Source organism: Lynx canadensis, chromosome D4 (genome assembly GCF_007474595.2).
Source record: "Lynx canadensis isolate LIC74 chromosome D4, mLynCan4.pri.v2, whole genome shotgun sequence".
NCBI lineage: Eukaryota > Metazoa > Chordata > Mammalia > Carnivora > Felidae > Lynx > Lynx canadensis.
Window position 1 is genome coordinate 61863012 of NC_044315.2, and position 24942 is coordinate 61887953.

Below are 24942 nucleotides of genomic sequence, written 5' to 3' on the forward strand. Positions count from 1 at the left end.
TCTATTTTCCCCCACCCTTTTCTAACAGTAAGCAATATGTCTCCTATGACTTATTAATTTCCATACGGACTTAAATTTGTGGAAACTCTTCCATTATGAAGTCATGAAATTGCAAAAGAATGTGGAAAAATAACAAAGCTCATGAGACAGACCTGCCCCAAACCTGGAGATCTCTATTTGTGAGGCATCCATTCAGTCCCATTACTACATATACTCAGGGGGATAAATCCTGAAGTTGTGGGAGCTCTAATGTGGCAGTGGAGGTGACGGTGGGGCCTACTTGCTAACACCAATCTGTTCCCATGAAACTTAAAGCAAGGCAAGATTTTTGCACATTTTTCTGTAATTGAATATCATTAAAGTATTGAATATACAATGCATCCTGCCTTTCTTTGATTCTTTCAAAAACTACTTATTGCATGCCTACTATATACCAAGCACTATGCAAGGGATAATGGGATAAATTGGTGAAAAAAAAAGAAAGCTGAAAGACAGTTATGACTGGAAAGAATAAGAACAGAGAAGAAAAAGTGAATTGCTGGCGGGAGCCTCTATTACCAAAGACTTAGTATGTTCTTAGGACCTCGAATCAGAAAAAAAGCAGTTATGCTGGGTCCCTCTGACATGTATGGCAAGGAGTGTGTGTGTGTGTGTGTGTGTGTGTGTGTGTGTGGTGCCTTTTGGAGAAGATGAGGGAGCATAAGGAGAATACCTCAATTTCTGCCCAATAGAAGTGGGAGGATGGAATCACTGATGTTCCAGAAGCTAAGAAAGGAAAAATGTAAATTATTTTCTTTACGCATGTGGTTTGCACAACATCCTCCAACATAAGACTCCCACTTAGGTCCTAAAGTTGGAAAAATCTAGGGAGTATGGAGAAAAGGAACAGAGCTACAAGACTTGACATTGTATACTGGGCCAGCACTAGCAGACAAACTCCTAGAGGGAGACCTTTATAAAATAGTCTCTAGGTTCAATAGCTATGTGAACTATGAATCTGGAATTAACATCATCTACCTAAATTACAGAGATATACTTCTCACATAAGTCTCTAAAGTGCAGGCAAGGTAGCAAAGGAAGAGTTCTTTAAGTGAGGATAATTTGAAGAGCCCCTAAGAACTCCCTACCCCAAATGGTATTTCCCATGTTGACTAAAATTCTTCATTTTGTTTCACTGCTTGGAACCCATCTTTACTCATCTCACTATAACCACAGAAGCAGTTATAACATAGAATAAATAGTAATTAAAGATTCTGAAGTCAAATTGCCTTGTTCATCTTGGGCTTTACCACTAATTGTGCCTGTGACTTTGGGGTGTGTTTCTTAATAATAGCTAAAAATTAATTATTTATTGGGCATGTAATCACTTAGCAACTATAGGGCCAACCACTTTACATGTTTTTACATGTATCACTACTCCTCACAATTCCCTATGAGGTATTATTATCATTATAATTTTACAGATGAGGAAACTGAAGCACAAATGTAACTTTGAGATCCAAAACTAGTAACTGGAGGAGCTGAAATTCAAACCTAAGCAGACTTAACTATTATGGTGGTCCCCTCACTTAAATGCTCTAAGCCCCTATGCTTAGAGAGTAGTAAGGATTAGGTAAGATAATGCTTATAAATTTGACAGAGTGCAAAAGTGTTCAACACTATTACTGTTATTATTTCAGATAAATTAATTCTTGAAAAGAATTAAAGCAGTACCCAGCAAACCCAGTTCAATTTTACTGGCCTCTAGTATCAAGCTCTGTATTAGGTGCTAAGGTGATACCATGATGTATAAGACTTGATTCATACCATCGAGAAAAACAACTCAAGGCTTACTTAGTTGTCCCCTACATAAAGTCCTTCAAGGGCTCTATACTGCTTTCAGAAAGCTCGTGTGCCTAGCTTGGCACAAAAGGTCCATCACGATTCCATTGTCTTGCCTCCTTGAATGCATCTCCTGCCACTTCCCCCTTCCACACTGCAGCCTGAGCTACTTATTCTTCAGATATGCAAGACATTTCACATCTCAGTGACTTACAATGTGCTGTTCCATTAGTCTGGGAAATTCCTTTCTCTACCTCCATTTCTCCAATGTCCAGCTCAAATCTTTCTGGAATTCCCCAACCCCTGCTACATTAGATGCTCCCTCTCTGGGCTCCCACAGAGTCCTGCACACACCCACTGTACTTATTACACTGTACTGAAACTATCCTGCTCATATGCCTCCCCCACTATTCTGTAAGCTTCTTGAAAACTGTCTTAACAGTCTCTTACCCTAGCTCCCAGAACAATTTATGCACAGTAGACACTCAATGAATGTGTACACAATGAAAAAATTAATAAATAAACTTTAATTAGCACTCTAATGAGGGTATAATGATTTAATGGAAGAATGAGTATATTGAAATTGACTAAGAGGATCTGTAATGACTTCTTTGAGGAGGTGGCATGTGAACTGGCTCTTTGTGGGAAGGTAGTACTTAAATTAATGGACATATGCAGAGAACCTCCCGGTAAGAAAAGTTTTGAGGAAAGGCCCTAGAAAGAACTTTTGGGGTATACTGAGTAAATCTCTGTGACTAGAACATAGGGAAGAAAAATGGAGAATAAGGCAATAAACTGGCAAGAAATCTAGCAATAAAACTGGGACATGAAGAGAAGCCAGGCCATCAAAGCAATTCTCAAGCAATTTCAATTAAAAAAAATCTTAACTGCTGTAAGTAACATTATCAGCTCCCAATTCTATCTCTTCTCATGCATAACTGGCCCCTATAACCATAACAGAACTAAAGTTATGTGTACAAGGAGACGTTGTAGCAAAAAGACACAAATGGGGAAAGGAAAGTAATATGGAGAGAAAAATAGGAGCAAACTGATCTAAATTAAAATACCAAGCAGAGGGGCACCTGGGTGGCTCAGTCGGTTAAGCGTCAGACTTTGGCTCAGGTCATGATCTCCTGGTTCATGAGTTCGAGCCCCACATTGGGCTAGCAGCTGTTAGTGCAGAGCCTGTTTGGGATCTTCTGTCCCCCTTTCTCTCTCTGCCCCTCCCCCGCTTGCAGTTTCTCTCTCTCAAAAGTAAATAAACATTTTTTTTTAAATCTTTAAAAAATATATCAAGCAGGTAGGAGTGTCTCACCTGTAAAACAGCAGACCATGTCATCAGCAATTTGATTAATCTTAAATTTATTTTCAACTTTATGTCATTTTTGCTATATATATTTCTATAACCAAACCACACTAACTAATCTAAGATGTAGAGACAGAGATCTCTAGGGACAACCAATATCATTTTAGAAAGGAAAGCCTTTCACCCACATGCTTTGCACTGCACCTAATGGGCCCCGGCATAACTACAGAGTGAATCTGGTACAGTATTGAATACAGGTTGCATCACAAAACAACAAAATGCACAACCACTTTACTCACTGTGCTCTCTGCTTCAAGCACCAACTCAGTATTTACTGCACACCTGTTATGAGAAAGACACTGTTCTTGGCATAGACAGGGAATCTGGATGCATCTGGTAAGATCCAGGCCTTTAAAAGAATGTACAGAGTAGGTAAGATAAATGCGTATGTGATAATGCAATTCAAGGTGTGATGAACGTATGAAAAATGTAGCATGAAAGCAAATAAGAGGCATTCAGCTGAAATGGGGAAAGATTTCATGGCAGGGTTAACTTCAGGGAGTACTAGGGAAAGTTTTCATTGTATTTCTTCTTTTATTTTTATTTATATATTTTAATTACAAAGGTGATAGATGCGCATTATTTACAAGATCTTAAATACAGATAAGCAAAAAATCACTAAAAAAACACTATATTTTTTGTATATGCCACTGAAAAATTATTTATTTATAAAACTGAAACCCTATTGTACATTCCTTTCAGTCAACAGCTTATTCAGGCAACAATATATTATAACCATCTTTCCATGTCATTTACTATACTTCTACAACTAACTTCTTTATATTTAAAAAGGAGCATATCAAAAGGTATAGATGAGTATACAGTAAAAGCATGTCTCTCTCCCATCCCATTCCCCAATCACCTTTTAGTTGTAACCAGAAACAACCACTGTTACCGGTTTCTTGTGATCCTTCCACAGATATTTTGTGTATGTGTATATATTTCTTTTTAAATAAGTGGTAGCCATGCACACACAATCCTGTACCTCATTTTTCAAATCTCCCAGGCAATACACTTATCACTGCCTTATTACTCTTAGTAGCTACAAAATGTTCCATTGTATGAAAATATAACCACTTGATTATCCAGTCCCCTTTTTTTTTTAATTTTTTTCAACGTTTATTTATTTTTTTTGGGGGGACAGAGAGAGACAGAGCATGAACGGGGGAGGGGCAGAGAGAGAGGGAGACACAGAATCGGAAGCAGGCTCCAGGCTCTGAGCTGTCAGCCCAGAGCCCGACGCGGGGCTCGAACTCACGGACCTCGAGATCGTGACCTGAGCTGAAGTCGGACGCTTAACTGACTGAGCCACCCAGGCGCCCCCATCCAGTCCCCATTGATGGACATTCAGGATATTTCTAATATTTTGCTACTACAACGTTACTAGATGTGTCCTTAAAATGTAAATAGGTACACATTTGTAAATATATATTCAGTAAAAACTGCTAGAAGTGGAGTTTTAAGTTCAAAGGATATGTATAGTTTAAAATTTGAAAGATATTAATTACCACAGTGTCTTCTATTCAGAGGTGTCATCTTACCAATTACAAATGAGAACGTCTATTCCTTTCCCTTACGTGTGGCTGCCCAGGTGATACTATTTCCCATTCTCCCATGCCCCCCGCCCCACTACCAATATACAAACACACCTTACAGATAGGTGAGACCACCTATCTGGCCTATGGAATGTAAGAATGTGAACAGAAATGATGTGCATTGTGTCAAGACCAAAGTAATTGAGAAGAGAATGTGCATTCTCCACCATATCCTTGCCTTTCTGCCAGTTGGAAAGAGAAGATGTCAAGGCCTTAGGAAATGGCAGAGCCACATGATGCAAGGAACCTGAGTCCCTGAATCCATACAGAGAAAAACTGTTTATCAACCAGAAACATCCACATGGGAGTATTACATGAAGGAGAAATAGGTTCTTATTGTATTAAGGTGTTGAAATGTTGGTGTTTGTTAAAATATGTTGCCTTATTGTAACCAACATACTAAAATACCTTTTTTTGAATAAAACTCCAGATCCCTATACACTAATAACGAAGAGCAGAAAGAGGAATTAAGAAAACAATCCCATTTACAATTGCACCAAAAATAACAAAATACTTGGGAGTAAAGTTACCAAAGAGGTGAAAGACCTATAGTCTGAAAATTTTACAACACTGATGAAAGAAACTGAAGATGACACAAAGAAATGGAAAGACATCCATGCTCATGGATTGAAAAAACAAATATTATTAAAATGTCTATGTTACCCAAGGCAATATACACATTTAATGCAATTCCTATCAAAATACCAACAGTATTTTTCACAAAACTAAATCAAACAATCCTAAAATTTGTATGGAACCACAAAAGACCCCAAATAGCCAAAGCAATCCTGAAAAAGAAAAACAAAACTGAAGGTATCACTATTCCAGACTTCACAAAATATTACAAATCTGTAGTAACCAAAACAGAATAGACACATAGCTCAATGGAACATGATAGAAAACACAAACATAAACCCACAACTGTAACATCAATTTATCTTTGATAAAGCAGGAAAAAATATCCAAAGGGAAAAGGACAATCTCTTCAACAAATGGTGTTAGGAACACTGGACAGCTACATGAAAAAGAAAGAAACCAGACCACTTTCTTATACCATACACAAAAATAAACTCAAAACTGGAGCACCTGGGTGGCTCAGTCGGTTAAGTGTCTGACTTCGGCTCAGATTGTGATCTCACAGTTCACGGGCTCAGGCCCCACGTTGTGCTCTGTGCTGACAGCTCAGGGCCTGGAGCCTGCTTCAGATTCTGTGTCTGCCTCTCTCTCTGCCCCTCCCCTGCTCATACTCATTCTTTCTGTCTCTCAAAAATGATTAAACGTTAAAAAAATTTTTTAATAAATAAACAAACTCAAAATGGATTAAAAACCTAAATGTGAAACCTGAAACCATAAAATCCTAGAAGAAAACACAGGCAGTAATTTCTCTGATATCAGTCATAGCAACATTTTTCTAGATATGTCTCCTGAGGCAAGGGAAACAAAAGCAAAAGTAAACTACAGGTACTGCATCAAAATAAAAAGCTGCACAACAAAGGAAACAATCAACAAAACTAAAAGGCAACCTACTGAATGCAAGAAGACATTTGCAAATGACATATCCAAAAAAAGGTTAGTACCCAAAATATATAAAGAACTGATACAACTCAACACCCAAAAAAACAAACAATCCAATTTAAAAAATGGGCAGAGGGGTGCCTTTGTGGTTCAGTCAGTTAAGCGTCCAACTCTTGGTTCCAGCTCAGGTCATGATCTCAAGGTTTCATGAGTTTGAGCCCCATGTCAGGCTCTGCGCTACAGAGCTGCTTGGGATTCTCTCTCCCTCTCTCTCTTCCCCTTCCCTGCTTTGCTACCTCTGTCTCTCTCAAATACATAAACTTAAAAAATCTATATATAGGCAGAAGACATGAACAGACATTTCTCCAAAGAAGACATCCAGATGGCCAACAAACACATACACGAAAAGATGCTCAACATCACTCATCATCAGGGAAACGCAAATCAAAACTATGAGATATCACCTCACACCTGTCAAAATGGCTAAAATCAAAAACATGAGAAAAAACAAGCATTGGTGAGGATGTGGGGAAAGGGGAACCCTTGTGCATGTTGGTAGAAATGTGAACGGGGACAGCCACTGTGGAAAACAGTATGAAGGTTCCTCAAAAAGTTAAAAACAGAACTACCCTACAATTCAACAATTGCATTACTGGGTATTTACCAAAAAAAATACAAAAACACTAATTCAAAGAGATACATGCACCTCTATATTTATAGCAGCATTATTTACAACAGCCAAATTATGGAAGCAGCCCAAGTGCCCATTCATAGATGGATACAGAAAATATGGTGTGTATATATATGTGTGTACGTGTGTGTGTGTATGCACACATACATACATAAAATGGAATATTATTTGGCCATAAAAACGAATTAAATCTTGCCATTTGCAACAACATGGATGAAGCCACAGAGTATAATGCTCAGCAAAATAAGTCAGAGAAAGACAAATACCATATGATCTCATTCATATGTGGAATTTAAGAAACAAAACAAACAAGCTAAGGAAAAAAAGAGAAAAGGGAGCAAACCAAGCAATAGACTCTTAACTATAGAGAACATACTGGTAGTTACCAGAGGGAAGATGGGCGGGGGGACAGGTGAAATAGGTAATGGGGATTAAGGAGTACACTTGTGACAGGCACTAGGTGTTGTACAGAAGTGTTGAATCACTATATTGTACACCTGAGACTAATATAAGACTATATGTTAAACCATATTGGAATTAAAATTAAAAGCTTGATTTAAAAAAGTATCATGTAAAATAGCAACAGAATATGAGATAGAGCTAAAATACATGCAAAATATGTATGCTTTAAAAAAAAACAAAACTAAAGAGATAAATAAAAAAGACCTAAGTAAAACTGGCACTATGTAACATGTTCTTGGATTGGAAGACTCAATATTGTTAGAATATCAAGTCTTCTCCAAATTGAACTACATATTCAATGCAATCTCAAAAATAATTCCAGCATAGTTTTTGGTAGAATTTGGCAGACTGATTCTAAACTTTATATGGAAAAGCGGAGGACCTAGAATGAGTGGAACAACTCTGAAAAAGAGAAACAGGAAGGAGAATTCACATTACCTGATTTCTGTACTTAATATAAAACTAAGCACTTAAGACAACGTGGTATTGGTAAAAGGATATAAATATACATCAATGAAATAAAAACAAAATTTTAAATTAAAAACCCACAGTTCAGAGAATACACTTAGGAAATATCCCTTAAGTTATTTCAATGTTAAGTACGACAATGGCTGTTAGAAAATATCTTTCATCTCCTGGGTTACCAAGAACTGTTTTTTATTTCTTCATTTTATTATGAATGAATACTGATTTATCAAATACCATTGTAATATCTGGGGAAATAATCCTAATTTTTTTTCTTCTGATCTATTAAAGTGATACATTAAATTAATATTTCCTAATGTTGAAACAGCCTTAACACATCTCAAATAAACCTTGTTTACTGGATTATGATATTTTAATATGGATAAACATAATAGACTGAGAAATTCTTTGAACAATTTATAAACTTCAAATTTCAACTGAGGAATTAAACAGTAGAACCAACCCTTAAAAGAACAAACTTGTTATCTGGAAAAGCAAGTGAATGAGTTATCACATATCCAAATCAAAAATAAAAGAAATGGAATTCCTGAATGAAAAGGAAAGAGAAATGGGGGGCAGATCTAGGAGCCCTCATTGCAAATAAAAGAAACTCAAGAGGGACCGCATTGGAGAAAGCAATAATCAAAACATAGTGCAAGAAAACTTCCCTCAGGAGGAGACTAGAGTTCTTAGATCAAAAGCACTCACTGTGTGCCAGGCAGGATAAATGAAAAAAGGCATACAGCTTAGATATATCCTGGCAAAAGTTCTGAAGTTTAATAAAGAAAAATATAAACTTTCAAAAAGAAAGAACAGGTTACTTACAAACGAATGAGCATGAGGCCAGCACTGGAGATGGCTAAGCACATAGGCTCTGCAGTAAGACTACCTGGCTTCAAATCTTGGTGTGAACCTGGGCAAGTTACTTAACTTCTTTGTGCTTCTGTAAAACAGGAATGATGACAGTACTTCACTTCTAAGGTTGGCTGGAAGCAGTATTTGCGAGAATCCCCAGAAGAGTCTGTCACATAGTTCATTATAATCACTGGACTTCGATCTGTTAACACTGGAATTTGTATCAGAAAGTGAAAACTTTGTAGACCTTTGAGAAGGCAAAAGCCAGAACCTTCCCCAGACCTTAATGTTTAGCACTAATGATCTGAAAAGCTGTACAATAGGCCCCATGCTACTGCCTCTAATGCTACCTGAGCTCATGCTAGTGAGTAGTGAACTGATGGGCTGAAGGAATCTCATTGATTAATTTTTATTAATGTGAACAAGGCAAGGATGACAGTTTTTTTGGCCTAGAGTTCAAGATTATTATAGATGAAAAAAGTTGTAAGCTCTGTCAAGAGTAAATGGACTTGAGGCACCTGGGTAGCTCAGTCAGTTAAGCATCCGACTTTGGCACATGTCATGATCCCACAGTTCATGGATTCGAGCCCCGCGTCAGACTCTGTGCTGACAGCTCGGAGCCTGAAGCCTGCTTCGGAGTCTGTGTCTCCCTCTCTGCCCTTCCCCTGCTTGCACTCTGTCTCTCTCTGTCTCTTTCTCTGTCTCTGTCTCTCTCTCTCAAAAATAAACATTAAAAAAAAAAAAGAGCAAATGTACTCACAGTGCAATCTCTGAGAGAGATGGAGGATTCTCCTACAATGAGTAGATCTTATTGTTATTGCCACTCAGGACCCTCCAAAAAGTGAACTAGTATGGGATCTGTGGCTACGTGATTTGAATGTCATAAAAAAGTTATTTCGTTCATTCAGCAAATTACTTGAGCACATCTATGTTATGTGTCAAGCAGTATACTGGAGTTCTAACCATAAGTAAGACACATGGAGCCCCTTCCCTCAAAGAGTTACATATATGAATCTTGATTTATATGACCCAAATTAGAATGCCCATGTGATGTAAGAAACTGATCATACCAAGGTCATTAACAAAATGCAAAACACACATACGCATACACCTCTTCTAGCACAAGAAACAAAAACAAAAAAGCCAACTTTTAATAGTTAATCGTGAATAGTCAAATGTTACTTTAACTTATTTTAATCCCATCTTTTATAGTTCTGTGAATGCGAAAGCCAACATAACAATTTGGTGGAACTCTTGTATTAGGTCAATTCTACTTACTAAGCACTTAGCACCAACCAGAAATATTTTAAATGTTCCTCTCTAGATACTAGCTAAAAATTCCCTAAGTCCACTACCTATCTTCACATGGAAGATTATTTTTTCAATCCAAAAGGAAGATAAAGAATTAAATTGCATATAATAAATGTAGTGGGGTTAAATGGTGGCCCCTGAAAAGATATGTTCATGCCCTAATACCTAGGACCTATGACTATCACCTTCTTTGAATAAGGGGCCTTTGGGGATGTAATTTAGGATCTTGAGATGAGAAAATCATCCTGGCTTATCTAGGCATGCCCTAAATCTAATCACAAGTGGAGTCTTAAAGCCAGTCCTTATCAGAGAAAGTCCTTTCCAGAGAAAGGCCAAGAGTGTTTTGAGACAGAAGAGGAAAAGACACGGAGCAGAAAAGAAGGAGGCTATGAGAACACAGAGGCAGAGACTGGAGTGAGGCAACCGTAAGTCAAGGAATGCCAGCAGCCACCAGAAGCCAGAAGAGGCAAAGAATGGATTCTCCTCTGGAGGCTCCAGAGGGGTGCTGCCTGCCAACACCTTGATTTCAAACTTCTGGCTTCCTGAGCTGTGGGAAAATACGTTTCTGTTGTTTATACCCCGGATCTGTGATAATTGGTTACTGCAGCCCCAGGAGACAGTGAACAAAGGCATTTTGGTAAGAAGCCCTGGGTTCAAGTACCACACCTGACAGTTTCGTCCCTATTTGCTGCTTAGCAAGTCCATTAGCCTCCCTGAGCCTCCACTGCCTTATTAGTAAAAATGGGATAATCAGACCTGTGCTACTATCCCCCAGAGTTCTGATAAGACTAAGCTGAAATCATGGATCTGAAAACACTCAGAATACTGTAAAATCCTATGTGAATATGTATTATTATTATTCTTATACTTTATCTGGAATTTCAAATGAGGTTTGGAGCACAGGCTCTTTATTCAAATCCACTTGCTGCAACCCTTTACACAAAAATCAACGTGCCTAATTTTAACAATGCCAACATTGTATCAATTCTTAATATCCAATTTTATGTATAGAATTAAGCTATCACTAATATACATAGTACCTCTTTAGTGCTAGGATTTAATGAAGGCCTAATTACCACTAACCCTATCGTCTATTTTATTTCCCTCCAGATAATCTACTACTGTCATACTAATTTAGTAAAGAGACTATCTAATTGGTTTATTGCCCCCATATATATTAACAAATCAGTTCTAGCTGATTTGCCTTCAACAATATCTGTGAACTCACTTAACATAATCATAATTCTTTCTGTAGCTGACCTTAATTATTCCATACTGAATTTTTCTCGGTGAAGAATGAACCATTAATAATCTCTTCCTCCTATTTCTGGTTTTCCCCAATAGGTAGATCCTGATCTACTGCCAGACCTAGTTCTTCTTTCTAAAATCAAGTATATTTATGAAGTATAACCATAAACTAAGGATATTAGTTCCACAAGTTATACAAAAGTTCACTTCATAACTCTATAATCTTACTTTACCAATGTACAAGTTCATATTTCCGAGAGAATGTTTCCATTTTTATTTCACATAAAACATCTTCAGACACATTTTAAGTTATTGAGAGGTTGGTTCTACTGCAAGCTGCAAATGTCTTCCCTTCAGGGCAAGGAAGTTTGACATTAAAAATTAAAAAAATGGCACTTTGATAATGCAGTCTGGTACCAGAATTTATTTTCTTGTGCCTTAATCATTCTATTCTGTATTAGAGTAGAATGGCACTCAAATCATCCTTAGATCACTTGTAATTATTACCATCAACAACATACATCCTTAAAATGAGATGTCCTTCAATAATGCATTAGGTGTTCCCACCAAACCACTGAATTGTGGGTAATATGTTATTTTAATCTACCTAATTTCACTACCTTTCCATAGAAAGCAATTAAATCACCTCCAAGATGCATGTTAAACATTCAGTTCTCAGGATGGCCACTAAAAAATTTCAAATCAATAATTATACTTAGGAAAGCCATCCCCATTATTTTGTATATATAGGTGAATACTACTGTATGGCATACCCATAACTTTAAATATAGGCTTTATCCCCCTACAAATGGATTTATAAAGGTACATACTGTATTATCTCAGATCAATAAGAAATTTAGCAACAATAGTCTCCTAATTCTCATGCTCTTAAATGACCTACAAAAAAAGTAAACTGTGAACCACTTCCAACTGTAGCATCTATATTTTTCAATCAATTCCACATGAGACTGCCAAAATACTACTTATTCTGTAAAATGTGTTAACTCCCTTGATAAGGAAGATAGGCTAAAGATCTTCCTTAAAAGTTCTGACTCTAGATCCTTGGGATTCTTCTTAAGAAACTTAAAAAACATCCTGGGGCACCTGGCTGGCTCAGTTGGTAGAACATGCATTTTAAGTTTGAACCCCACAGGGCATATAGAAATTACTTAAAAGTAAAATCTTTAAAAGAAAAACAAAAAACAAAACTTAAAAAACATGCTAAGAAGCCATTCATTCCCTAGTCACCCATCTTAGCAACCAAAGTATAGAACCTGGCCCCTCGCCACTAGAGGGGGGTGTTTCTTCTACTGGTTTCTCTTTCCCCAAATTTGGCTCACCAGAATTTCTGGTTGAACTAGAATCAAGCCTCAAGATAAACATTCTGACCTTTATTTCTCCTTCATAATTGTGTGGTCCTTTCACTTTATTTCAGGCTGTAAGTTGCCACTAAAATATCAACTTCAATCCCTAATTACTTGTATTATTATGACCCACATCACACTTTCTTGCCTTTCTTACAGGCTAACAAGCGCTACACAGAGCTGAATATAGAGATTTTGACATTAATTCACTGGAAAATAATCAGAAAATCCAACCAAGCCTGACTATTCATTTTTTAAAAACTCGACTTTTTAAAATTTACCATGTTCACATGACTTCATTTGAATCACAATACCATGAAGGAAAAAAAAGACTATCAGTAACAAATTTCAAAGAAGAAACTCAACGTCTTCAAGTGACTTGCCCAAGATCATGGGTACGAAACAGTGAAGCCATAATGAAGACTCAAATACCCTGACCTGTACACATTCCTGGTACTACTTACTCTATGCCATGAGTAAAAGACACAAGATGAGAAAATACACCAGTTCTTTACTGCTTTCTCTGAAGAACCCTGGTCTGAGGCAACGTCCCTTAGAGAAGATCAAGACAAGAACTGGCCAAGAATCTGCACACACTCTATGAAGCCAGAAGTCAGGAGAAGGAAGAGCCCTGATAAAAGTAAATGTATCATAATAAAATCAAATCCATCGGACATGAATCTGCTTGGGACAAAGTAGGTATAACCACTCAGAATGCTTTTGGCTACAAGTGACAAAATCCCAAATCACGCTGTATTATCTCACAGAACTAGAAGTTCAGAGATAGAGCAGACCAAAAATACAATCAGCAGTTCAAGAAGGTCATCAAGGACTCAGGTTTCTTCTCTCGTTCTGTTACCTTCTAGATGAACTTCATCCAAAGCTACTTTTTCTCATTGTTCTAAGATGGCCTGAGCAGTTATAGCCATTACATTCTCTCATAACATCATCAGAGGAAGAAAAGGTACCATCTCTTTCTTTTATCTCTTTTTAGGAATAAGAAACTCTTTCCCAGAAGCACTCTGGCCCTCCTCCAGACTTCCTTTCAAATCTCATTGGCCAGAACAGGTTACAGGCCATGCCTAAGCCTTCACTGGCAAAGGAAATGGGATCAACCATAATTGCTTACACTAATCATCTGGGATAGAACGAATGCTGGAGAGAGTCAATAGCCATGACCATACCATGGGCAATTTATAATGATGAGTATTACTGTGACATTGTTTTCACTCCAGAACAAAACTGTAATTTAATTATGCTTCTTCCATGATCATAACAATGAGGCATGTGCTTTGCGTGAGACTCAGATAATTACTGCCTGCTCACATCTCATATTTACCATCATAAACTTATTCATCAGATATAAAACATTTTATTAAAACTTTCTATTCAATCCACTATTTAAAAAAAAAAATCTTTAATGCAACATTTTAGAGCAAGAATGGCAAAGAGATTGGTGTTCCACACCTATTCCAGTAGATACAGCTATCTAGAACCCCAATTTAAGAATGATCCAAAGCGGAGTTTGGATCAGTGAAAAACAGTGACATGACTCATTAGTGATGTCTTCCATGGACTTGGGTTTGGGCACAATACAGAGTATATTTGCCAACACTGATTTAGAGAAAGTCTCTTTAAATAATTTCCCTCCAATGATCATGGATTTCTCTAATGCAACGCCTCGTTATTTTCATTTTAGTGGAAATTCAATCTAGTCTTTCCCTCTTTATTCTCCCTATGTAATTTACATATATATAAATATAATATACATCAAGCACAAACTCCAAGAATTATTTTATATATAATCAGAGTTCCACACGAATTCTGAAAACTGACCCCTTTCCTAAGTCCATAGAAAAGCTTGGCAGAATGGCTTCATTTACAAACTATCTCACTTACAGGAAGCAGAGCGTCTTTGGGGCCCAGTCTGGATGTGGGCCTAGGCAAGATTGATGGACAGAAGGAAAAAAAAGAATGGCCATCTATTCACAGTGAAGATGGCCCAGTCCACAGCTTCCAGACAAAAACCAAAATGGAACCAAAACCTAATCCTACACAAAGGTGACTAATCAGTAACTGAAGAATGCTTAAATAATGGCAGATTACAAACAACATGCAGAGTGTATGTGTATAAAATGCATTTGAAAAGACAGGGAAGGACAACAGTGGTTATTCTGGAATGAACTTACGGCTTTTTTTTCTTTTGTCCTTCTATTTCTTATGAAGAAGGGGGAAAAAAAGGAAACATGTTTTTATCTTATCGTTTGATGTTTATGTTTTCGTTGTTCAATTAACCTTTAACTGCCTTGTAGTTAAGATCAAGCTTGTCCAACTATTCCTAAGGTTGGGAAACGAGGTTGTTTTAACTTTTTGATATCATAAGCAACAAAGTATTCTTGTAGCTGAAAATTGATTTGAAATATAAAAGAAGAAAAGTTAGAAAAATCCCTAAAAAAATGAATCAAAGTGTTTAATCACCCCATAATACTCTAAAATTACCACTACTCAAAAATTTAATTAACTTAGGATATTCTCTCTCTCTCTCTCTCTCTCTCTCTCTCTCTCTTTCTCTCTCTCTCTCTCTCTAAGTCAAATCATTTTTTTACCCAAACTGCCAGTTGGCCAGTCTGTGTTCACAAAATTGGTTTTGGCCAAAATAATTTTAAGTCAATTTGGTATTGGACAAAGAACACACCATCAGCATCAGGGGAAAGTCTGAAGGCACAGATAAGAAATAGGATTCCCAAAAAAGATTCAGTAATAAAGAACAAGCAAGATAGCCTGGACAAGTCTGAAAAAGAAAAATCACCTAGGGCAATGGTTCAAAAGTGGAAGGAAGTCTTTTATCAAGGCAAGGAGCTGTAAAATGAACCCAAGTAGCTTAGTACATGCTTGTAAGGATACCAAGTAAACTGGGTTTCATCAGCCTGCTTGGATTCTCTCCCCTGGGTAGAACAGTACTAGGGTTTTCCCCAGGTTCCCTATGAAAAAACCTAATCTGCCTGGGTCTCAAGTTGAAGACAAATGTTCCCCAAATCATTCCATAATCACTTTCACAGTAAATGAGGTTTTGGAGCTGGCCACTGCATGACAGAGGATTCAAACCAGTTTTCTGGCATATTATGGTTCCCACTCCAACTATAGAAGGTAATTTCCCACATTGTCAGACAAAGCAGAGATGGCAGATGATATGACCTTGCAGAGGAAGAAGCAACTCGTACTGGACTGCTTTAGGAGGAAGAACTCAGGTAGTGGACTTCAGCTTCTACAATAGCTGGTCAATATGGCTAGCGAGAGCCAGAAGACATCCCTGGCTCGAAGTCCTCTAAGGAACCTGATTACAGTTAGGATTTCTTTTTAGCTAGTTAATGTTCAATGGAAAATCCTGGAGAGCTTTCTGAGCACTTATATTCAACTCAAATATTAACTGGTTGCCAGGCTGTGGGTGTTGCTGAGGCAAGCAAGGAGGTAGCAGGGTGAAAGACATTATTGCCACTGTCGTTAAGAAAGGTGTTCTATAGGAAGGAAAACAGAGAACAGTATTTATAGTCAATCACAGCAAAGTAGGTGTGAAAAAAAATAGATAAATCAGTCTTGTTTTTGTAAGAAACAAAACAACATAGAGATGGACTATTCACAAATGCTTCTGGGGCAACTGAGTAGCCATTCGGAGAAAAATATAGTTGGACCCATCCATCACCCATACACCAAGAAAAATGGGTAAAAACTGAAGTGTAAAATAGAAACCACAAAGATAATAGAAGATAATATGAGAGAATTCTTTTACAACTTTGCAATGGGACAGGCTTTTCTAACTATGACCCAAAATCCAGAAGTCATAAAAGTATAACAAAATCAACTACATTTAAAAAAAAAATCTACTTAGCAAAACCACCATAAGCAAAGATAAAAGACAATAACAAACGGGGATGGCGGACATGTTGCAACTCACATTACAACGGGCAAATTAAACACAACAGCCACAGGGTGATTTTAAATTTTTTTTTTCAACGTTTATTTATTTTTGGGACAGAGAGAGACAGAGCATGAACGGGGGAGGGGCAGAGAGAGAGGGAGACACAGAATCGGAAACAGGCTCCAGGCTCCGAGCCATCAGCCCAGAGCCTGACGTGGGGCTCGAACTCACGGACCGCGAGATTGTGACCTGGCTGAAGTCGGACGCTTAACCGACTGCGCCACCCAGGCGCCCCTCACAGGGTGATTTTAAACAACCAACCGCTCCCCCTCCCGCCCCCCCACCCAGAAAGGTAGGGATAAAAGACACATTTCACAAAAAAGGAAATATAAATGGCTCCTAAACATATGAAAAGATATTCAAACTCACTCATAAGGTAAATAGAAATTAAAACTACACTAAGATAACATTTTTCACCCATCAGATTGGAAAAAATCCAAAAGTTCAAGAACACATTTTGTGGGCAAGAACATGGGTAACCAGTCACTCCCATGCGTTTCTGGTGGAGGTGTACATTGTACAACCTCTATAGAGAGCAATTTGGTAGTACCTATAAAATTATAATAACATACACTCTTTGGTCAGCAATTCCACTTTTAAAATTTTACCCTACAAATACATTTACACAAGTATGAAATAATCTATGTAACAAAAGTACTTATTGCAGTATTGTTTCTAATAGCAAAAGATTGAAAATTTCCCAAATGCCCATCAATATGGGACTGGTGATATAAATGATGCTATACCCACACAATGATGTGGAAAAGAGCTCCAAGATATATTATTTAAGTGAAATATATCTGAGATATTTTCCCACTGTTATGGAAAGAACTCCAAGAAACACTGTTAAGTGAAAAAGGGAGAATAATACATATATAATTATATGTATTATATAAAACGAAAAACAGAATTTATATTTGTATTGGCTTGAATATGCACTTAAAAACTCTGGAAGGATGGGAATTGAATAGATGGGGAACAGGGGTGGAAAGGAAACTGCTCATTTCTAAACACTTTGTTGTTTGAATCAAGTGAATGCATTACCTTTTCAAAAGGTAAATTTTTAAATGCTTAATATATTAAATGTTTAGTAGATATAATTCCAGTGATAGCTACTAAATATTCCACATTTGGACCCCTCAGTCTATGGGTGATAGATGGTGCACAAGTGAGTATGCACTTGGAAGCTGCCTTAAATAGTAGCATCCAGAAATGAGAAGCAAAGTGAGGGTTACAGTTGGAAACCTGATGACTAGAAGTGAAGAACTCACTGATGGTTGTTTATTCCCAGGGCAGAGGCAGTGAAGAAAAGAGGAAAGAACACAATCTTGTGAAAGTGTTATAGTAAGAGAGGCACATCAAAATAGAGATAAGCCAGAGATTAATTCTTAGGGGGAGTTAAGTCAAAATGTGGTACAATTCCTTAGGATACCTGAATTGGTTCTTGGTTCAAACACAGATGTCACAGAGTGGTACAACTAAAGGCACAGCTCTTCTGTAGACTAGCTGCAATGGTGACAGCACACTGATGTGCAACCAGCCTCCTCGGCTGCTCTCTTAGGCCTAAACTCTACGTAAAACTCTCTCAGAAAAGTTAATAAGGCCACAAGGCTGGTTAGGATAAAGAAAATAGAATATTTGGAATAAAGCTTCTTGAAAACTGCTTTCATTCACCCATCAAATGTTTACAGAGCACCTACTCTGTGCCAAGAACTGCTCTAAGTGCTCAATAAATTCATCCCCCAAAATAAATATGTCCAAGGTAATTTAAACAAAAAAGAGATTTTAAAAGATTTTGACATAACAGAAGCTTCTCTTAAAAAACATTTTGAAATATGAAAAATAAACTAAAAAGTCAATTGACAGCTGTAAAATGCTATGAAACTATGGTAAATGGATTTCAATTTTTACCCAGTTTATTCTGTTGTTTTAAAAGAGTAAAAATAGTAACTGAACATGTGAATTTAAAATAAGAAAATCATTCTCAGAAATTAGAAATAATGAGGTAGTATGTTTCAATTTCACTAAGCTTAAATAGGATAAATCTTTAAAATATAAGCTTTCTATTCTCATCACCACAATCGATAAAACAGGAAAACATAACTGGAAAAGGGAACTAATTCAGAACAGATGTCAGGGAGGAATTTTTCCAGTAGTGAACTATAAACATGCGGAATAAATACTGGAAAATGTATTATGGTAAAAAAATCAGAATCAGTTACTAATTACATGATCTAAGCAGGAAACCAGATACCTAAATATGTAGAACAGGCATTTAAAAAACAGCCCTAAGTTAATGGACAAACCACGTTTTGACTCTCCAAACCTCAGATAATAAATAAACCTGCAATGTGTTAAAATAGGTATTTCTCAATGCCTATAAAGTTGGCTCTTATTTATCCATAAAGATGTATCCAACTGAAAATGTAACAAGTTTGCAAACAGAATTTATTGCATTCTTCCTGCTTGATGTGCTAATATTTTTTCAACCTAATACCTATTTGGTACTTTCCTTTTGACCAACCTTCTTAATATTTCACCCTATCTACTTACACTCTACAAGGAGATATAAAGACTTACAACCTCACCATCACCAATCATTCTCCAGAAAAAAGCAAAAAGGACAGTTATTCCTTGGCTGCTACATCTAAGAAGAAATAAATGGTTTATGCCTAGCATGCAGTAAGGATCAGAAAGGAACTGAAACAAACAACGGTATCCATTCCAATGAAAGTTTATTAATTTGTATGAAGTCAATTTGCTACTCATCCATATTCAGATGAATGTACAAAAAAACAAATTCCATAGCTAAATATAAAATGACTTTTGGACTATCCAGGTTTCTGCTCGTTTCTACTTTATGGATAAGAGAAAGCTGTGATGCTAGCAGTACATTAACTCCTTCAGGCTACCAAGATCCCACTCAATAGCTACAATTAATTATCACACAGGCCAAAGCAGTTTAATATATTACTAGTAAGATTACTACTATAAGCATACATGTTAGATACAAAAGAGTTATTGAGCCTACGGACTACAGCAATCAGGTAGTGACAGAAGACTAGACCAGAGCTGACTCGTGATTCACAATATTTAACTGGCCTAAAAAAGCATTCCACTCCAGAACCCGAAAGATCCTTCAGATCAGACAGCCCAATGTTGTCATTTTATAGATGACGATATTTAGGCTCCAAAAAAAAAGCTTAATAAACTTACCCAAGGTAGGGCAGTTTCATGGCATCCAAGCCAGACCCAGGCCTCTGAGAAGCAATCTAGTGCTCTCTGGGAAATACAGCATCCCACTCCTGGAGAACATTCTGAAGCAACTGAAGTTCATGTGAGGCAATTTTTTTTATTTCACAGTTGGGTGATAAGGAAAAGGGTTATGTGGTTATATCTGGAAAAAGATATTAACTTCATCTATCACTTCTAGCTCAAATAAGTTCTCATTTTATAGGTATAAATAATATCCCAAGTTGATTTATCACACAAGAGTAGTAACTTTTCTCCCCCAAATCTGTGGTCTTCTAGAGTTTACCAGCAACTGGGGAAAAACATGACTAGGAAATAAACTCTCTTGGGGCACCTGGGTGGGTCAGTCAGTTGAGCATCCAATTTCGGCTCAGGTCTGATCTCACATTCTGTGAGTTCAAGCCCCACGTTGGGCTCTGTGCTGACAGCTCAGAGCTTGGAGCCTGCTTTGCGTTCTGTCTCCCTCTCTCTCTGTCCCTCCCCTACTCACACTCTGTCTCTCTCTCTCTCTCTCAAAAATAAATAAACATTAAAAGATTTTTTTAAATAAAAAAAAAGAAACAAACTCTCTTTTTAACCACACTCCAAGCCTGTTATTTATAATGAATTAAAAAAATATATCATTTAGTGAGATTTTAAAATATTATTAGCAGTTATGCTATTAAGTAATCTTTCTATCTCAGTTTTTACTGTTTTCTAAAATCTGTAATATAGAAAGTCTTCCCTCATCTATTACTTTTTCCTTTTAAAGTAAATTTTAATATTCTAAGTCACAAGAGCCTCTCTCTAAAACTTCCTACAAATATAATTCCAAAATCTCTTTGCCTAGCTCACTTCTACATATACATAGTGTCATACACATCTAGTTAAATATATTTCAGAAGAGGTAGAAAATTAAGAAATTTTGATATTTAACTCATTATACACAGATGTCAGAGTTCTCAATTTTGTAAATCTCAAGAAATTTTTGCACAAGAATATGACACTACATTACCTAGCCTACAGCATCCGGTTCATCACTAAGAAAAAGCAGCATAAGAGAAAGTGCAAATAAAGGGAGAAAGAGGGTAAAATAAGAATCAACTCTATCAGGAAAAAAAAAATCATTAACAAATCTTCCTACGCAGATACAATAGGTACAAGCCGAACTGCAATTTCCTTGTATCAACATGCAACTGTCTGGGCTTGTAGCCATTATCTAACAAGGTATCTTCAATCAGGACTGTCAGAAGTTGAGGTGAAGAAAGCTTAATGTATGATCTCATATACATCCATTAATGCATGCCAAGAAGCTCCCAATCCATACAGTTTGTTATTTATATTATGGCTGGTCTCTATACTCAAATTTAGAAGAGAGAAATATCTTATGGATATTTACTATCTATGTTAAACTTAGGTGCCACAGAAATTTCAAAGATGTGTGAAGCATGTTTCTGAAGCTTATAGTTTGACAGGGGAATAAGCTATGAACACAAAAGCACCAAAAAAAAGCTGTAAAATAAGAACTCTATAAAAGACTAAAGCACAATCTGAGTACATTTCTTGAGCTAGTTTGACAGGAAAGATAAGATCTCAATAAGCAGAAAAGAAGGAGAAGGGAACATAATACAAAGGAAAACTATGAACAAATGTGGGAGGGGGAAAGATGTTTGAAGAGCAGTAGAAATGCCAGTTTGACTAGAATGGGGAAATTCTGTGGAAATAAAGAGGCCAGAATATGGAGACCTTTGAAGAGAATATCCAGACCTTTTGAGCAATGATAGAATTGATATGGAAGAGATGATATGCAGGTAGATCAGTCAGAAAACTACTACAGTAGTACCATATTCCTGAGCCCAGAACACTAAAGTTTGTAAGTGAATGTCAGCTACAGTTACCAAATTTTACATATACATACATATATATATCTTCTATTATATATATATCTTTACATATATATATATATATATATATATATATATAACTTCTACAGTGATTCTAGAAACTTGGACTTACACAATTCTTTTACTTTCCCTTCCTATTTTCATTTCAGGTAACATCTTCTGGCTTGGATTTTTTATTTCGCTTTTCCTTATCCAACCTTAGCATTAATAAGACTTATCATTCTTTGTTTATTAGCAAAATCAACAACATCATATGTCATTGCTTAATCAGAAGAGCATTTAAAGCAATTTTTTAAACCCCACTTTGTTAAAGTGATTGTTTTCTATCACACACAATAAATTTCCCCCAAATTTCATATTTTATTTTCCAAGAGCAAGAGCACTTTTTTTCTTGCAGGCTTCACCTACAAAACCAAAACAAAATGAAAGGTTAATATCCAATGAATCTGTAATAGTTACTTCATAGAAAGAGTTTTTTACAGATTGACTGCCGTACCCTTCATGAAAGCAAAAACTAACTGCTTTCTTTGCTTTGTGTGTGTAAACTAGGCCACACATGAATGTCTCTCTTCTAGAAAAAGGACCAAACCAGTTAAGTTTTCAACATTGCACGGATTAAGGTAGTCTTATTCTATTTGATTTCCCCAAAGAAGAGATTTAATTATAAAGTATTAAGTTTCATTTAATACAAAATAGTCATCAAAAAGGTGATTCAGACTACTGAAATAGTCATATTACACATGCCTTACAGAATATTGTGATTTCTAGTAAATCAGATTTATGAAAAGGTATAGATCAACAGATATTAATCTGAAAAAGAAAAGAGAATGATTCATTCTGTTTGAGGAATTGCATAGGTTTAGAGACCAAGGATTAAGCAGAGGATGGTGTCCCAATTTGTAAGAGAGCCTTCCTTGTCTCTCCTTCCATGACTTTCCATTTGAGTGCAAAGACGTTGCCACTTATCAGTGACTATTGGAACTTCTCCAACAGTCAGCCCAACTTCCTACCCAGAGGAGTACTAAGCCAGCTGATTGGCTCAGTGCAATCAGACAACAGCCCTCAGCCCAACTGCAGTCAAGGAACAAAGATTGGTGACCTGATACTCAGGAAGGAAAGGATGCAAAAGAGGGGTTGAGGAAAGCACAGAATTAACCAACACAGACATCCAGAAAAACACATCCACTTAAAAGAGAGAAATCCTTTACCTGGAGATATTCAGCCAGGGATGGATTTTTTTTTTTAAAGGTAAACAAAGACACGAGTTTAAAACTGTCATTGGAGGAGCCCGATTCATATGAACAAACTTAGTAGCCTTGGAACAACCCTGAGTGGGCAAAGACCTTTTTATATATTAACACTTAGAAAATGGACTTTATTCAATAAATTCATTAAAAGATGTCCTGTTTCCTAAAAACTGTACCTAATTTTAGGGTTTCTGCTCTACAGTGACTCCAGTTCTGCATGAGATTTCAAACTAAAGGGGGAACGGGTGGGGTGCAGAACACATGAAATTTTTACAGCATGGAAATAAAAGTATTTTTAAACCTTCTTGGGGGTGAAGAATTAGGCAAGAAGTAATACGTGGAAACTGTCAAGTGCTTCTCTACACACCCACCCACCAGATACCATCACAGCCGGCTAGGGGAGTCTCCCTCTTCTTGCCTGACAGCTTCACTTTCTTTGAGGTCTTGAGCTGGTGATCACACTGGCCCGTCATGGTATTTTCAGTTAACAAAGCAGTTACTCAACAGGGGAAAAAGCCACAAAGGAGCAGAGCAGCTGCTGCTGCACCCGTGATGCAAGTGCAGGATGAGCCCCGGGCCGCCACCGCCGCCTCGGCTCCTCCGTGACGTCCGGGAGGGGTATCCCCGGCTCTCAGGAAGTGGTGGCCGCGGGCGGCTCCGCCCCCACGCGACTCGGGGCTGGCCGGGCCGCCGGGTGGCAGGACTGCCAAGCAGGTTGGCAGACGGCTTACGCCGTCCGACACACACGCACGCCCCACGGGCCGCGCGCCCCGCTCCCTCGCCCGCGCCTCGCCCTCTTCTCCAGTCACAGCCCGCGCCCCCTCTCTCCCAAGACTCACACCCACTCACCCCGACCCCCTGCGCAGAGCCTTGCCCAGCGCCGCCGGTCACTAGACGGGGACGAGCCGGGTCCAAGATGGCGACTCCGCCCCCGCCCCCTCCGCACTCTTGGCAGGGTCAGGGCGCCCCCTCACGCGGCGGGCTCGCGCCCGAGGCCCGGCTAAAAATAGCCAGGCTCCACTATATTTGGTTCGGCCGGATCCCGACGCGGCCGCGCGCACTCCGCCCCGCCCCGCGCGTTCCGCCCCGCCCCGCCCCGCCCCGCCCCGCCCCGCCCCGCCCCGCGCGCTCCGCCCCGCCCCGCGCGGCACTGAATGGAGAAGGGGCGGGGGTGACCGAGGGGAACCTACTCCGCTATCTGCGGCGCGCGCCGGCGGCAGGGCCCGGCCAACTGCCGAATTTAGTAACATCGCCTGCGTCAATCACGCGCCTCCTGTGCGTCAGCGCCGCGCTGCTCCAGGTCCTGCTCCCCCCACCCCCCAGCCTTTGAATGGATACAATGTAGCAGCGCCCTCCTTCCTTCCTAGACTGGATTGGAACCCGCGGCAGTGCAAAGGCTCCATTCCTCTCTGCTGGGTCAACTTTCGGAGCATCCTCCCACGGTCTTCTCCACACCACTCTGTCTAAAGTGGAAGTGGAATCGAAGAAATAAACCAATGTCATACATATGTATATAATAGTATATATAATATACATAACACTAGTTTTGTTTTCAAGTTTCTGGTGCTAACTCGAACCTTCGATTCTGAACCTTGAGCTGTCGACAGTGGGATACTACCCCCCCTCCCACTACGCCACACACACACACACACACGCACACACACACACACGCAAAGATTGGGACAGGTCAAAGAAATAGAATGCCACATCTGATTCAAGCAGACCACATGGGGACCATGCCTGTCTGCATTGTTTCACTCAAATATTTTCTCCACCTCAAAAATTAATTTCTAGAGAGGTTGCTTTCACTCAGCTGCACGTTGAAACTAGGAGACTTTAACTCTGATAAATTTTTGTTTTTGTTTTCAGCAAGAAATACACACTTAAATTC

General features: G+C 38.2%; 1 long non-coding RNA gene across 1 annotated transcript; it reads right to left on the reverse strand.

Annotated features, from left to right (window-relative positions):
- Window positions 1-3068: 3068 nt before the first annotated feature.
- On the reverse strand, window positions 3069-23974 carry LOC115499851. Its single transcript, XR_003964306.1, has 3 exons — window positions 23901-23974; window positions 8741-8858; window positions 3069-3536 (listed from the first exon to the last, which is right to left on the reverse strand). It is a non-coding gene; the product is annotated as an uncharacterized LOC115499851 (long non-coding RNA).
- Window positions 23975-24942: the final 968 nt, after the last annotated feature.